Source organism: Glycine max, chromosome 12, assembly GCF_000004515.6.
Source record: "Glycine max cultivar Williams 82 chromosome 12, Glycine_max_v4.0, whole genome shotgun sequence".
Lineage (NCBI taxonomy): Eukaryota > Viridiplantae > Streptophyta > Magnoliopsida > Fabales > Fabaceae > Glycine > Glycine max.
Window position 1 is genome coordinate 17,692,231 of NC_038248.2, and position 16,115 is coordinate 17,708,345.

General features: G+C 34.8%; 1 pseudogene; it reads left to right on the plus strand.

The window, feature by feature from the left end:
• The first annotated feature begins 13,583 nt into the window (after positions 1-13,583).
• The window catches only part of LOC100801903 (NAD(P)H dehydrogenase (quinone) FQR1-like), an 80,135-nt pseudogene continuing 77,603 nt past the window's right edge, over positions 13,584-16,115 (plus strand).

A 16,115-nucleotide genomic window follows, 5' to 3' on the forward strand; every position in this document is an offset into this window, starting at 1 on the left:
TTTTCGTCCGGGGACATTTGCTTGATGACATGCGACCATTCTTTGGTCCTTGTGAGGTGCTTGGCATCCATCATTAGGCAATTTGTGAAATTCTAGGAACGACAAGTCATGGTCACCCGCGACTCTCGTCAACCGAGAGGAGCGAAATTAGTGTCATACACTGATTTTCGTCCGGGGACCTTTGCTTGATGACATGCGACCATTCTTTGGTCCTTGTGAGGTGCTTGGCATCCATCATTAGGCAATTTGTGAAATTCTGGGAACAACAAGTCATTTGCATGTGGGGATTTTATGGTCACCCGCGACTCTCGTCAAATCGAGAGGAACGAAATTAGTGTCTTATCTTTACTTTCCTTTTATCTCCAATAAAAGACAAGTAAAGAAGGGCAACTGTCATACCCTAATTTCGTCCGGGGACCTTTGCTTGATGACATGCGACCTTTCTTTCGTCCGGGGACCTTTGCTAAGCCGACATGTGCCCGCTAAGTGCACGTGCAAAGTCCAGCTAGCATAAGTGACTATGCGCTAAGTCACACATGCGTGCAAAGCCGCTAGATGCAAGCTAAGACGCAGATGCATACTATGCCGTCATATGCAAGCTAAGCCGCAGATGCGCACTAAGACACCACATGCAGGCTAAGCCGCAGATGCATGCTAAGCTGCCACATGCGCGCTAAGCCTGACCTCCAAGTTGGCTCATCGTGCTGAGCCATTGTTGAAGCGCTTAGTGAGCTGCTCCAGTTCTTCAACCATCTTCCAGGCTTCCTACTGTGTAATTCTACAAAAAAAATACACTCCAAAACACTGTAAATTAGATAACTTTAGCATTTATTGGACAAAAACTCAGAAGAAACTAAATTCCTAATGTTCAAACACAAAAGAAGTAATAAAAGAGAGGAAAAATAGATAATTGCAATGTGATTTAAATATTTAAATTACGTAAGCATATCAATTATCACATACGAGAAAGATGAAAAATTATTGATGCACTTCTTCCAAGAAAGTCTTACTGGGGCAGCCATCACCTGGTATATTAATCTTGAACCTTCTCGAGTCCATTCTTGGAAGGACCTAATGGTTGCCTTCATTAGGTAGTATCAGTACAATTCTGATATGGCTTCAGATAGAATGCAGCTACAGAACATGTGTAAGAAGGAGCATGAATCTTTCAAAGAATACGCCCAAAGGTGGAGGGATCTGGCAGCTCAAGTAGTGCCCCCAATGATGGAGAGGGAGATGATAACAATGATAGCCGACACGTTACCGGTGTTCTACTATGAGAAGATGGTGGGTTACACGCCTTCAAGCTTTACTGATTTAGTTTTCGTTGGCAAAAGAATCAAAGTGGGTCTGAGAAGAGGAAAATTTGATTATCCTGCTTTGATGAATAGGAAGCCTGGGGCAAATGAAAAGAATAAGAAAGAGGGAGGAACCCATGCTGTGACTGCAGTTCCTACATGGCCAAATTTCCCACCAGCTCAACAATATCAAAACTCAGCCAATATTAGTCCTTCTCATTATCCACCACCCTATTAGCCAAGAACACCCAATCATCCACAAAGGCCACCCCTAAATCAGCCACAAAACCCGCCTGTTGCACATCCAAGACCAAAAACCACCCCTAATACCAATCAAAACACCAACCAGGAAAGGAATTTTCTTGAAAAGAAGCTTGTAGAATTCACCCCAATTTCGGGGTCGTATACTAACTTACTCCCATATCTACTCAATAATGCAATGGTAGCCATAATCCTAGCAAAGATTCCTCAACCTCCATTTTCCCGAGGATACAACTTGAATGCAACATGTGCTTATCATGGAGGAGTTTTGGGGCATTCCATTAAGCATTGTATGACCCTGAAACATAAGGTGCAAAGTCTGATTGATGCAGGCTGGCTGAGATTTGAGGAGGAGAATCGCTCGTGAATTCTGATGTCGTCAAATGTATGATGCTTGGGGCAATTTGAAGGTTGTTGTTATATGTCTCCAATGACTCATTAGGATTTTCAGGTTTATGCCATTACTGTAAACAACAATCACAATGCTAATAATATGGATAAATTCGATGTCCTTGTCTCTCATTCTCTCATAATTATATCTTTGCTTATTTAACTTTCACTAGAATGTGAATATAAGTCGTTGGTTTGCTCAAGTGACCTGCGCTCCTGAGTTGAACTCCAAGTCTGTTCAATCGGAAATTGCTCGTTATGCACGCTTGGTTAGGGTGCCGTAAACAACGAGTAAAAAAAATGTTTGATTGACTGTGTTTCAAATAAAAAATAAGTACGGACATTCATGTGACCTCATTTCATCATTCTTAAAAGTTGTCTTTTTTTTGAGAAAGGTGAGTCATCAAGAACAAGAGTCATTCGACTTAATCTGTCAATTGAAAATCTTTTAAATATTTCCCGTCCTTGAAAATTCATTTTCGAGAACCTGCAAGGTCGTGACAAAAGACAATAATAGATACCTTAGAGCCCTACACTAGGGCAATGAGAGGTACCACGCATGAGCCTCAAGTGAACCTAGGGGCAGATCAAAAGTTTTCACCCGGTAGGTCAAAAACCCGAAAGGGCGACCTAGGCAAAAGTCAGGGTTAATAAAAAAAAGAAAAAAAAAGAAAAAGCATTTAGGAGCATGTTTATCAGAGGTTTGGTCCCAAAATCCAAACTACAAAAGTATCTAGTCAAGATTTGAAATGATACATGGCCATGTTTCAACATCCCAAACACTAACTTATCCCTTGCTACCCCCTCCAAGCCAAAGCATATTTGTTTTCTAAAAAAATAACACAAAAAAAACAACAAAAACAAAATAGGAACCCTGAGTAGGAACTACCGCTAAACTGGCGGGAAGAGCAATGCAAACATTACATGCATGAAATTGGGCAACAATGAAAGGAAAAAGAAAATAAAATCCACCAAAGGCGAGTGAAGAAAAAGAGAGACAAAAGATCTCCTAATTTTACAAGGAAGGAACAAAAGTGCAATAAGGATTAATGTATAAGACAAAAGGAGTAGTGCCCGACCCAAGAGTTGAAAAGAACAAAAGTACAAGCAAGACTCTCAAGGTTCTTACTCAATATAACCCTCAAACACTCTTTGAGCCTTTCTAATCCTTTCTTTCATAGCCCTCTTACCCCTGACCATGTTACAAGCCCAATAAAGCCCATGCGGATCAAGGAATGACTAATTTTGTTTTTAAGTTGGGATTTTGGAATGAAACCCGCACACACTTGTGATTGTTGAAAAAATATATATTAAAAAGGAAAGAATCCTCAAGGTTTCACACTTGCACATTTGAGAAGAAAACTCATTCAACCAGGAGCTCGTGGGAAATGCCTAAAGACAATTGTGATGGTAAGGTACATTTGATGTTAGTCGCTCATGCATACTCCTTAGGATTCCTTTTGAATCCAAGGGTGGCCTTTGTTGTATAAATTCTTTCGGGATCAGCCTATGTCATGAAGTTTTAGTGGGATCGACAAACCCTTGGCATCACTCTATGATCTTAAATCAGGAAAGTTTCACTTGGTCACATACCAAAGTGTGACAATCCATTGCCATCCTTCAATGGGGAGAACGATTGATCCCAAAGCCTTATGTTTTCTTGGCAATGCAGAATAATTGAAGTTTTTAGAAAGAGATTTGCAAAAAGATAGGATGAGGTCTCATGAGTTATCATGTCTTTTAGAAAGAGACAGTCAATCTGTTTTCCATAAAAAAGAAAAAAAGCAAAAAAAAAAAAAAATCAAATCAAAATCAAAATCACAAAAATAGGAAAGAATGTCATGAACATTACACAATTTTCATGTTTCAAAACCTTTTGCATCACTAGCATTTCAAGATGAAGGTTGCATGCATTTGCATCCCAAAAATCATGTTCATATTAGGCTATAAGTGTGTAGATTTCTCTTTATTTACCAATTTCCCAAATCTAATGTCCTATCTTTTAAGTTTAGGATGAGAGACCCTCTCAAAGAGTCAACCTCTTGCTTTTTCATAAGGTTGAGCCCTTTGGTACTAGTGCCTATTGGCTTGTTTCATAGGACTCAACATCCTTTGCTTTATCTTTCACAAGAATCAAAGTTCTCGCTTTTATCTTTCACATGACTCAAAGTCTTCGTTTCTATCTTTCATAGGACTCAAAGTCCTCACTGTTATCTTTTATAGGACTCAAAGTCCTCACCTTTATCTTTATAGGACTCACAGTCCTCTGTCTTTATGCTTTCATAGGACTCAAAGTCCTTTGTCATTTACATTTCAAAGACTCCAATGTCTTCAGTCATTTACACTTTCAAAAGACTACAATGTCTTCATTTAAATTTCAAAGACTTCAATATCTTCAGTCATTTACGCTTTCAAAAGACTACAATGTCTTCATTTACATTTCAAAGACTTTAATGTCTTCAGTCATTTATGCTTTCAAAAGACTACAATATCTTCATTTACATTTCAAAGACTTCAATGTCTTCAGTCATTTACGCTTTCAAAAGATTACATTGTCTTCATTTATATTTCAAAGACTTCAATGTCTTCAGTCATTTATGCTTTCAAAAGACTACAATGTCTTCATTTACATTTCAAAGACTTCAATGTCTTCAGTCATTTACGCTTTCAAAGACTACAATGTCTTCATTTACATTTACAAGACTTCAATGTCTTCTATTTTTTACATTTACAAGACTTCAATGTCTTCTGTCTTTTACACTTTATAAGACTTCAACGTCTGTTGTCTTTAATAGGACTCGATGTCTTTGTCTTTGTGCTTATTAGGACTCACAGTCTTCTGTTTCTGTGCTTTAAAATAATAATAATAATAATAATAATAAATAAAATAAAACAAAGAACTTCAAATGTCTTCCGCTCTACAGGACTTCAATGTCCTCCGTTTTACGTTTCATAAAACTCCAAAGTCCTTTTGTTTACATGTTTCAGTCCCTTGGTTTTCGTTAGTTGCACGGTCGAATAGCAAGATCGCTCAAACAAAATTAGTGTCCTTATCTTTACTTCCCCTTTATTTCGAATAAAAGGTAAGTAAAGAGGGACAATTGTCATACCTTAATTTTTTCTGGGGGCTATCGTTCATTGATCTTTTGATCCTTGCTAGTCGACTTATGGTGTTGAATGCCAGTTACAATGCAAAGCAAGGGACCATTCAGTGTTTCGGTCAGGAAGGCAAGAGATACCAAGAAAATGAAGGCAAAAGGGTATTTTCCTTGGTTTTCCTAGACCCTAGCTCGCCCAGGCTATCCTCTGGCTTGCTTGGGCCACCAAAAGACTTCAATGTTAAGAAACCGGCTCGCCTGGGCAAGCTCATTGCTTCATGACTAAGGCTTAGCTCGCCTGGGTGAGCTGCCATTGCCCCAAGTGCCCATTTTCCTATAATTAGGCGTGCTAGGGAGGCTAAGGAAAGGTTCCAATGGTTAGAAGGTGATAGAATTGAGAGAATTAAGAAAGAAGAAGAAGAAAGAAGAGGAAACGAAGCCAAGGCGCTACCGAATCGTGACTGCGATCATTCCCTACATCGTTTTCTTGTTTCGTGTTCTTCTTGCGATCGTCGGTTAGTTTTATTTTGTGGGATTGAATGTGATCTATGTACCCTTAGGGGTCCCCCTTGTTATTATGTGGACATTCATCTTCTCTGTCTATCATCGACAATCTCATTTTTCTTTGTAAAGTTCAATCTTAACCGATCACTAGTGTTGTAAATTTGTCTTTAAAGAGATTGAAAGTTAATAAACAAAACCAAGATAAAACCAACTCATAACTAACTTCTTTTTACCAAATATCACTTGAGATCATTTCAAGGTCCAATGCCTTAACGATTCTCTCAGCTTTTCAAATTTTAAAAGATGGTTTCAAGGTCTAACACCTTAACGATTCTCTCCACTTTTCAAAATTTAAAACATCATTTCAAGGTACAACGCCTTAAATCACTTTTTGTTCGCAATTAAAATAAATCTTTGAAAAGGATAAAATCAATTTAACAAACAAATATTCAGACTCAAAGAACTACGTAGGTCTTAATTCCTTATCGTATCTGAGGATACGTAGGAGCAAGGGCAACCCCATTGTCGATCCCAAAAAGCAAAAAAATATAAAAAGGGAAAATAAATAATTTTGAAGTCATGTTGCACACACTCGATTAAAGGTTGTCGTTCCTTGTGACGGGCGCGTGGGGTGCTAATACCTTCCCCATGCGTAAACAACTCCCAAACCCTTCTTTTCAAAATTCACAAACCTCTTTTTGGTTTTTCTAATATTTTCCTCAAATAAATGTTGGTGGCAATTTCGCTCGTTTTCTCCCTTGGAGATAAACGCTTTGGCTTATCTATTTGGCCTTCACCGTCCCGTCGTGGGGTAAAACGCAACAAGCTCAACTTGTTGACATGTTAGTATGAACTCTTCACTGTGGAAGATGGTGAAGATAAGCAAACCATGTTTGGACGCTTCCAAACTATTTTAAATGAATTACGTTGGTTTAACAAAACTTTTGATGATTATGATAACATTGACAAAATCCTAGGAAGTTTATCCAGAAAGTGGAAATCACAGGTGTCAACATTGAGAACTATAAAGAACCTGAACTTCATGTCCATTGAAGAACTGATTGGAACCTTAAAGGTTCATGAGTAGGAACTTCAACAACATGAAGGTTTTAAAAAGGGAAAATCTTTGGCTCTAACAACACAAAAAGTCAAAGCCTCTCCAACATGCAAAAATCTTCATTCAGATTTATGTCTAGAAGCTCATCCAAAGCTATCAACACTGATACATCTTATGATGATGAGTTCGATGACGATAGCTCAGACGAAGATGATCAGTTAGCCTTTATCTCAAGAAAGATAAGGAACATGTGGAAGAAAAGGAGTGGATCAGACAGGAAAAGATCCAAGAAACCATATAGAGAAAGAAAGGACAAGGATAAAAGTTCCATCATATGTTATAAGTGTAAGAAACCAGGATACTTCAAGTTACAATGTCCATACCTTGGTAAGTGAGATTACAAGAAAAGGTACTTCAAACCAAATGACAAGAAAGTACTAATGAGGTACTAATGAGCACATGAGAACAACTGGATGACACATCCTTCGATGAGGAAACAAAAGAGGAAGAAGAAGCCAACCTCTATCTGATGGCAGACACTACATCAGAAATATGAGACTCTAAATTAGATGAAAAGGTAAATATAAACAACCTTGAAACTCTTCAATTAGCATATCATGAACTTCTCTCCAACTCATCAATTATGTCCAAAGCTTATCAAAATTTCAGAAAGGATATAAGAAATCTTTCAAAAGATTACAAACAACTTCAAGGAAAACTTGAAGAAAAAATAGATAATTCTTCAAAAATTTCCACTCAATTATGTGATGACATTAAGAGTCTAAAGTTAAACACAACAAAGCTTCACCTTGAAAATGAGGAAATTTGTAAAGAAAGATCTAGTTTATTAGAAGACCTTCAAAGGTTGAAAAATCAACTGGAAGGCTTACAAAATGAGTATACCACACTCAATAAACTTCATGATTGCCTAAATGAGAAAAGGTGTAATCTATTGAAAGAATGTTCACCAGTCCATAAGAATTATGAGAACTTGGTGGCAAGTGAACATAACTTATGAGTTGAATGTGAAAGATATAAGAAAAGCCTTAAATTCTCAAATGATAAACTTGAACAGTATGAGGTTCTCCGAAAACAACCTTAAGATGTTGTTACACTTCATCAAGGGATTGAATTTATGAGAGAAACTCCATCCAAATTTTTTGGAAGCATTGACAAACTTAACAAAATTTTAAGATACAACAAATGCCCAACTTACAAATCTTGAAATGGATATAAAGGAAAAAAAGTATGTTCATGATTAAGAAACCATAGTATGTTACTTTTGTGGAAATATTGGACACATGACATCCAAATGTAGACATCTACCAAAGATTGGATCATCCAATGCTTTCAGAACTAACCAGAAAGAACCCAAGAAAATTTGGGTACCTAAATAGAAAATAATTTCTTTTGCAGATGTATTCAACCACAACAAAAATATACCAATCATGATACCTAGACAGTGGCTGCTCACATCACATGATAGGAGAAAAATGTATGTTCCAATGCCTAACCCCCATGCATGGAGGAACAATCACTTTCAAAGGAAATTAGAAAGGGAAGATAATAGGGGTAGGAAAGATTAGTATTGACCCCTATGCCCTCATTGATAATGTACTGCTTGTTAAAGGGCTTAAACACAATCTACTTAACATAAGTTAATTATTTAACAGTGGACTTGATGTTTCCTTTAGCAAAGATGGGTGTGTTGTCAAACACAAAAATATGAACCAACTTTTCACTGCCAAGAGGCAAGGTAATCTTTATAAGATTAATCTTAGTGAACTATCAAATCAAAATATAACATTTCTACTATCCATCAAAGGAAATCACTGGGTATGGCACAAGAAACTTGGACATGCAAGCTCGAGGTTAATCTCAAAATTGCAAAGACATGACCTTGTGAGAGGTTTACCAAGAATGTCATACAAAGATGAATAACTTTGTGAAGCATGTTAGAAGGGGGAAAACTTAAAACCTCCTTTTCAAGCAAAAACATTGTTTCCACTGTGAATGTATGTGTATGAAGGTTTTGATGATGCCAAGACAAAAGCAACACAAGTTTTATTTCAAGTCCAAATCAAGACAAAAAAAACAAAGATCAAGAAGAAAGCTGAGTCTTAGTCTATCTTTGTTAAAAAAGTCTCTTAGTGATTGCAAAGGTTTGGCCTCACAATATAGTTTTTAAATTGATTATAAAAAGGTTTTAAAATATTTTTAACATTTTCTGAAAAAGGCATTTTTCCATTGGCAATCGATTACCAAGCATTGTAATCGATTACTAGAAGCAAAATTATTTTCAATAGTTTTTTTTCCAGAAAGTTTGAAATTTGAAAATTGAAAATTAAAATTTGAAATTTGAAATTTGAAAGCTGTAATCAATTACCACTTGTCTGTAATCGATTACCAGTAATGAAACTACAAAAATTCAAATTGAAAAGTCATGACTTCTCATTACATAACTGTGTAATCCATTACCAAGGAGTTGTAATCGATTAACAGTGAGAAAACTTCAAAAAAAACTTTTTGAAAAGACACATCTCTTCAAACCATTTTGAAAAGGCACAACGAGCCTATATATATGTGTGTCTGGCTTCGAAAAGTAATAAGAGAGAGATTTTAAAAAGAGACCTTAATTGTCAAATGTTCTCTCAACAACTATTGGCCAAACACTTGTAAATCTATTGAGAATTCTTCTATGATCTTTAATTTGTATCATCTACTCTCTTAAGGAGAGAAATCTTTCTGTTCATCTCATAAACTCAGTTGTAACAAGAGACTGATTGTCTTTTGGATTGTGAGAATATTGAACACAAGGGTGAGAGATCCCAAGGTGTGTTCAAAGTCTATAAAGGATTTACAGAGATAGTGGAAAATCTCAAGTGGGTTGCTTGAGGACTGGACGTAGGCACGGGAAGTGGCCGAACCAGTATAAATTGAGTTTGCATTTCTCTCTTCCCTTATCTTAGTTATTTTAATGCAGTTTACTCTGTCTTGCGCATTTAAAAGAACATTATTAAATTGATTGCTTCTTCTTCTTTTGCATTCTGAGGCTATCATATATCATTTAAAAGGGGGTTAAAATTTGTTAGTGAGAAAATTTTAAAACTTAATTCATCCCCCTCTTAATTGTTAGTCATATGTCTATGTGACAAGTCTTAGTCCATGTAAGCAAACCCATGTGGCAAGTCTTAGTCCATGTAAGCAAACTCATGTGACAAGTCTTTGGACTGAATTGAAAAATTATGATAAGTTAGGATAAAAACCATTCAAAATTTAAGTAAACCCATTTCCCCCAAAACGGTTCCACTGCCTTACTGTGATTTCATAGGGCTTTTTCACTGTTCGCACTTCGCTCTTGCCTTACTGCATTCCCTTAGTTTGTGATTGTCACTCTTCATGCTTCGCTCTTGACTCAGGTTCGCATTCGTTTCGTGGTTGTTTTGCGTTCATTTTCATTTGCATTGTTTTCATGGTTGTTTTGCGTTTTCGCATTTTTGTTTTTCGTTTTGGTCTGTGTATTGGTGAACCAGTTCGTCATTTTGGTCTTCAGTCATATAAATCATTGTGATGTGTTGATTAAGGTTTGATGAAGAACAATTTATATTCTCTTGTATTTTGGGGTTTTATATGTTGAAGGGTTTTGATATAGCATGGATTCATTGTTACTTTGTTTTATGGTCCGTTATTATTTTGATTTATGATGCTCTATTTTTATACATGACATTGCATTTTGTTGTGTGTTGTGCCTATGTTTGAGTTAGGTTTTTTATTTCCTAATATATGGAATTGTTTGTGGTTTTTGATTGTGTAGAATGGATGGCAATATAACTTTAATATTGCACCATGGAGGAAGATTCACTCCATGTGCCAGTGATGGAAAGGTTGAATATATAGGCGAAGAATTTGACGTTTGGGAGGATATATCTGCTGATTACATGAACACATTTATCCTATATGATCTGGTGAAAGCATGTAAGAAGTATAGCAATATAGGAGATTGTTTTTGGTTGATTGATAAAGACTTAGATTTTAATCATGGGTTAAGGAGCTGTACAACAGATGAAGATATATTATACTTAGTGAGAGATGCTTTGGAAAATGAGAATGAGATAAATGTTTATGTTCATCATGAAGTAGATCCAATTCCAAAAGAAGTCCCATAGATGTTGTACTTGAAATGTCATCCAATTCCAGAAGCATGTAATGTGGATGATTTAGATGATGTACCTGTTGCTAGCCATGAGGAAGGTAAATTTTAATTGATCTCTACTTGGTCCAACATGGTTAGCATAATTTTGAATAATTTTGGAATTTAATGTTTATAATTGATTAATATAATTTATTTGTACTTGATCACCATTGATGCAGATGTTGGTGGTGGAGAGAAAGGTATTAATGTGGACGTTAGTGGTGGTGAAGAGAGAGATGTTGGTGGTGGTGAAGAGAAAGATGTTGGTGGTGATGAGGAGGAAAAGGTTGGTAATCCTAATGATGAAGATGACAATGATGAGGATGAGTGGTTTACTGATTTCTCTTGTATGAGGAAGGAAGTTGAATTTGAAACAGATGGTTATCATTCAGAGGAGCTCAAAAACCCCATTAGTAGTGATGATGAAGATGAGGATGTTGACAAACTTTATCCTCAGTATAATGATAGTAGTCGAGTTGGTGAAGAGAAGTTGGAATTAGGGATGGAGTTTGGTACTCTGGCTGAATTTAAATATGCCTTGAGGGAGTATAGCATATGCATGGGCAGGGAGTTCAAGTGGAAGAAGAACGATAAACAGAGGGCTAGAGCAAAATGCAAGAAGACATGTTGTGATTGGGAGATCTATTGTGCAAAAAATGAACACAGAAACTATTTTCAAATCAAGTCATTTAAGCATGAGCATAATTACTGCAAAGAAATGAAGAACAAACAAGCAAATAGAGAGTGGGTGGTCAGCAAACTTGAGGCCAAACTCAGAATCCAACCAAGCCTTAAATGTGCTGAAGCCTTGGATTATTTCAAGCAAGAGTTTGGAGTTCACATTGAAGTTACAAAGATGTGGAGAGCCATGAAATAATCCAAAGTTGTTGATTCATGTTTGGCATTTGCATGTAGGTCCTGGCACCTATTATTGATGTTCCATCAGTAGCAAGGAATAAGCTAAACATAACAAGACGCAAACAAAAGAACATTTCAAACACTTTAACAGTAGATGCACCTATTGTGGATGGCCCACCAACAACACCATTACTTTTCATGCCAACACCGAGGTTCACTAGAAGGAAGGCTGTTGATAAAGATCCAATATAAAAATGAAGAAAAGTGAAGACCCATTTTTTGGTTTATTTTGTTATTAGGATGTGTAGTTGGATATGACTAATTTTTATTCAGTAGGTACTAGTCTATGTTGTGTACTTCGGTACTTCAAATTTGAAAGCTTGAATGATGTAAACATTATGGTACTTATCTATGAAAGCTTGACTTATCTATTTTGGTTTATGGTGTGAAAGCTTTATATGGTCTGTGAAATGAAATTATGGCTGAGCCATGTTGGTTCTCTGGTTTAGGAAGTGTCAAATGATATTTGCTAGCAGTTCTCTAGACTAGGACCACTATTAAACCTTACAGCAGCTTCTAGACTTTGAAAAATAATCACATGATTTAATGTCCTATTTCTTCTCTTTCTCTTATAATCACATGACCACATTTGTTTTATTACAGCAACAAGAAAAATGCTGATGAACTAGGTACCACATCTATTTTATTACAACAACAAGGAAAATGTTGATAAATGTGTTTTATTACATGATTTAGTGTCCTATTTCTTCTCTTTCTCTTATAATCACTGCATTTTCTGTTGTACTAAATAAAATTTTATTTAATTGAACTGGGTTTAGGTGAATTGATTAAACTACATTTTCCCCTTTAATTAGCAAACATCAACGCAATCAACACCAGGGAAGTATAACCAATTATATGATATTTGATCAAGTTGAGCATCATTCTATTGTTCTGGAAAGTAATTGACAGTAGTTACACCCAAATCAAATTTCAAATGAAAAACTTAAGGAACTGCAAAGTAACTGACAGTAGCAACAAAAATTTGAGGAACTTCATTCACAATATTTCTTCATCAAAACAACACTTATAATATCACAAGATGCTACTACAAATTTTTCCTAAAATATATTCCCCCTAAAACTAACATTATAATTAAAAATGAAAAACCTAATAACACAATGTTTGTTAAATTTCTCATTTTCTTCTGCGATGCTTCAATTTGTAGGTTCAAATCAATCACTATCATTGATTCTCTTGTGACAGAAGAAGGATTAGAAACTTGGTTTTCTTCTTCAACCCATTCAAAAAATTGACAGTTATCTGGGTCTGTTTGGGGCAATGCACAAGTATAGAATAACCTTCCTGGGTTCCTCCTTGTTCTTATAGTTCGAATAGTTGTACGTCTTCCATGGTGGCATTGGCGAATGGTTCTACCAGAAAATGCAGAAGAACTACCACTTGCAGACATGGAGAAATCAAGTGAAGAAGAAGAAGCAAAGGGGAGAACCTTTACAGACGAGAGAAGCTTTACAAACCCTATTTGAGGAACACACACTTAAGAACAAGGAGGGAATTCAGAGGAAAGAAGCTCTTATAAACCCTAATTTGAGGAAGAAAAAGCAAGTGACCAGAAGAAGCTTTATAAACACACACTTTAGTGCCATGTTGGATAGTCTACGTGGCACTAAAATCACCAACAATGCACCTCACTAACGACGTTACTTTCGAATTTAACGGCAAGAACTATTTTGCAACACTTATGCAAAGATAGGGACTATTTTTTACATTTCAATAGGATATGGACTAATTTGCAAAATGGCTACAAAGACAGGGACCAAAATGCCTATTCACTCTTTACATTTATGGGCTCAATAAAAGTGATCTAATTTGGTGAGCCTATTGGACTATCATTAGAAATTAATATGGGCTTGATAAGCAGAAACCAGTTTGACCCGTTAGGGAATAATGGGAACTCTAACAGGTTAAAACCTAAAGCAAGGTTGTGGTCCCCATACACCAAATCAGAAATTGTATTCTCTTCTCCCCATCTGACGAGAAACCTAAGGTCCCAAAAGGAAAACGGTGATTTGGTTGAGAAAGAACACAAAACCAATAGTTCCTCAGACTCATCAATTTTGCTGCTTATCATGGATCCAGGTATTTTTCACAATCCCTCTTGATAATCTAACGTAATGTATTTTCGGTGATTATTGGTATTTTATTAAGATCCCTAAAATGTCAAACAAAGTGTAGTTTAGAGCATCCATAAGAGAGCAAGAATAGCACCTTCCACAAGTTAATTTATGTCAAAATTGTCATGGAGAGGTTTACAATTTTGTTGGGATCAGGGTCAATGGAAGGTGGTTGTTGCATCGCAGAATGTGATTTCCATGGACAACATCGTTAATTTTCATGAGCATTGTGGGATTGTTTGACGAATTCATAACTTACTCTGGCGACAACAAATTGTAATTTACTCCTAGATTTCTTTAAAGCCAATACAACAACTGATATTTTGGTTGGTTGGGGTGTGAAAACTGCTTCTTCATGTTTTTTCTTTCCCCTCCTTATGCACTAGCTCTTACCATCCTGATGTAGCTCATATATTACAACAATATATATTACAACAACACATCATGACTATCTTCATGTTTAATTTGTTGTGGTCTCCTTTTTGTCTTTAATTTCCTATAACTATTGAAATTGAGTCATGAATTACAACAAAAGACAACGATGAATGCTAAACTGAAGATGAAATTTGAAATTCAATAAATAAATCACACGTAAATGAATATGGATGAAGAACATGAGTGAAAATAAAGAATTGTGTCATGACTCTAGTTTTTCGTTGTTCGAAATCAAAGATAACCTTTAGAGTTTAAAATGGAGGAAAATGAAAATTTAGAGAAAAGATATTAAAGGAATTTCAATACTTTCTGAATACAAAAACAAAAGAGGATGTAAGGGTGGGGCATTGCACCAAACATGTGGAAAGCATAAGAGAAGGACCCAATTTTGCATAGAAATTTTGGTATGCCCATCTTGTAAATCATGTGGAAGAGGCAACCACCCTTATGACAGATGCTTCACCTACTTCAACAACTTCTCTTTTCAGGCATGAAAATGAAATGGTAGAAGGAAATACAAACAAATAGACATGTGATATATACAGAGTGATGCACAAAAGTAGAATGCAACAATATAATTATTATTACAAAGAAATGTCATATAACAATATAATTATTATTACAAAGAAATAATAAAATGTAATAGTTAATAACATAATGTCATGGGTTCTGGAGGAGTACTCCATGGATGCATAGGAATAGAAATGTCATGTATGAAAATTGCTATATCATATTGCACCAAGACACATTGTTGCTAGAGTAGATGAACATTCTTGATGAATTGTGTGTGAACAATTATTTGGATACTGTAATTGACCAAAAACATGGTGTAACAACAAACATTAATTGTGATAGTAACGGTTACAGAGTATTGTTAGCCTGAGCAATAAGATGGGTGAGTGAAGTAACAACAAATCAACAAATGGTCTGATGTGACAACGTACTAATTTGTGGGATTTATATATTATAAATAGATATCATTATACATTTAGAATATAAAGGATAATATACATTAATTAAATATCATTAATTTGAAAAAACGCGTATGTAACAATATAATTATTATTACAAAGAAATAGTAAAATGTAATAGTTAATAACATATTAAAGATTAATAATAAATACAAATAATTGTTGACATATTTAATAAAATAAATATGTAAACAATAATATTTAAAGTTTTGAACATATAATTATTTTTATAAATAAATTTTAAAAATTAGTAAGCAATGAAAATAAAACTAAAACTATGGGAAAATAAATAATAATAATAATAATTAAATCGAGATTATTCAATTTATATTACGTCATAACGAGGGTAATTAATTCAAACTTCAAAATTTTATAAATATTTACACACAATTTATATATTTAAAATAAGTCACATTATAGTGTTAAAAATAATTAATGACCATATGTTATTTTACTAGAATTCATACTATTTCCACAAATTTAAAAAATATTTAAAATTTTATCATAAATGCACACTCAAATTTAAATACATATTGCACATATATATATATATATATATATTATATATATTATATATATATATTATTATATTATATTATATTATATATTATTCTTTATCTTCTATATTTCATATTGGTATTGCATTAATATTATTACTTGGAGAAAAAATAAAAAATAAATCATACTGAAATTCTACAGACTTGGTGAGTTTAAAAAGAATATGTGTTCATTAAATATAATATTTAACACTATTTTTCAATTTTAATATTTATATATTTATTTCACTACTAAAATCTTTAAAATTAATAATTTTTTTATATACATTTATTTTTCAAAAGATATTGCATCACCATCA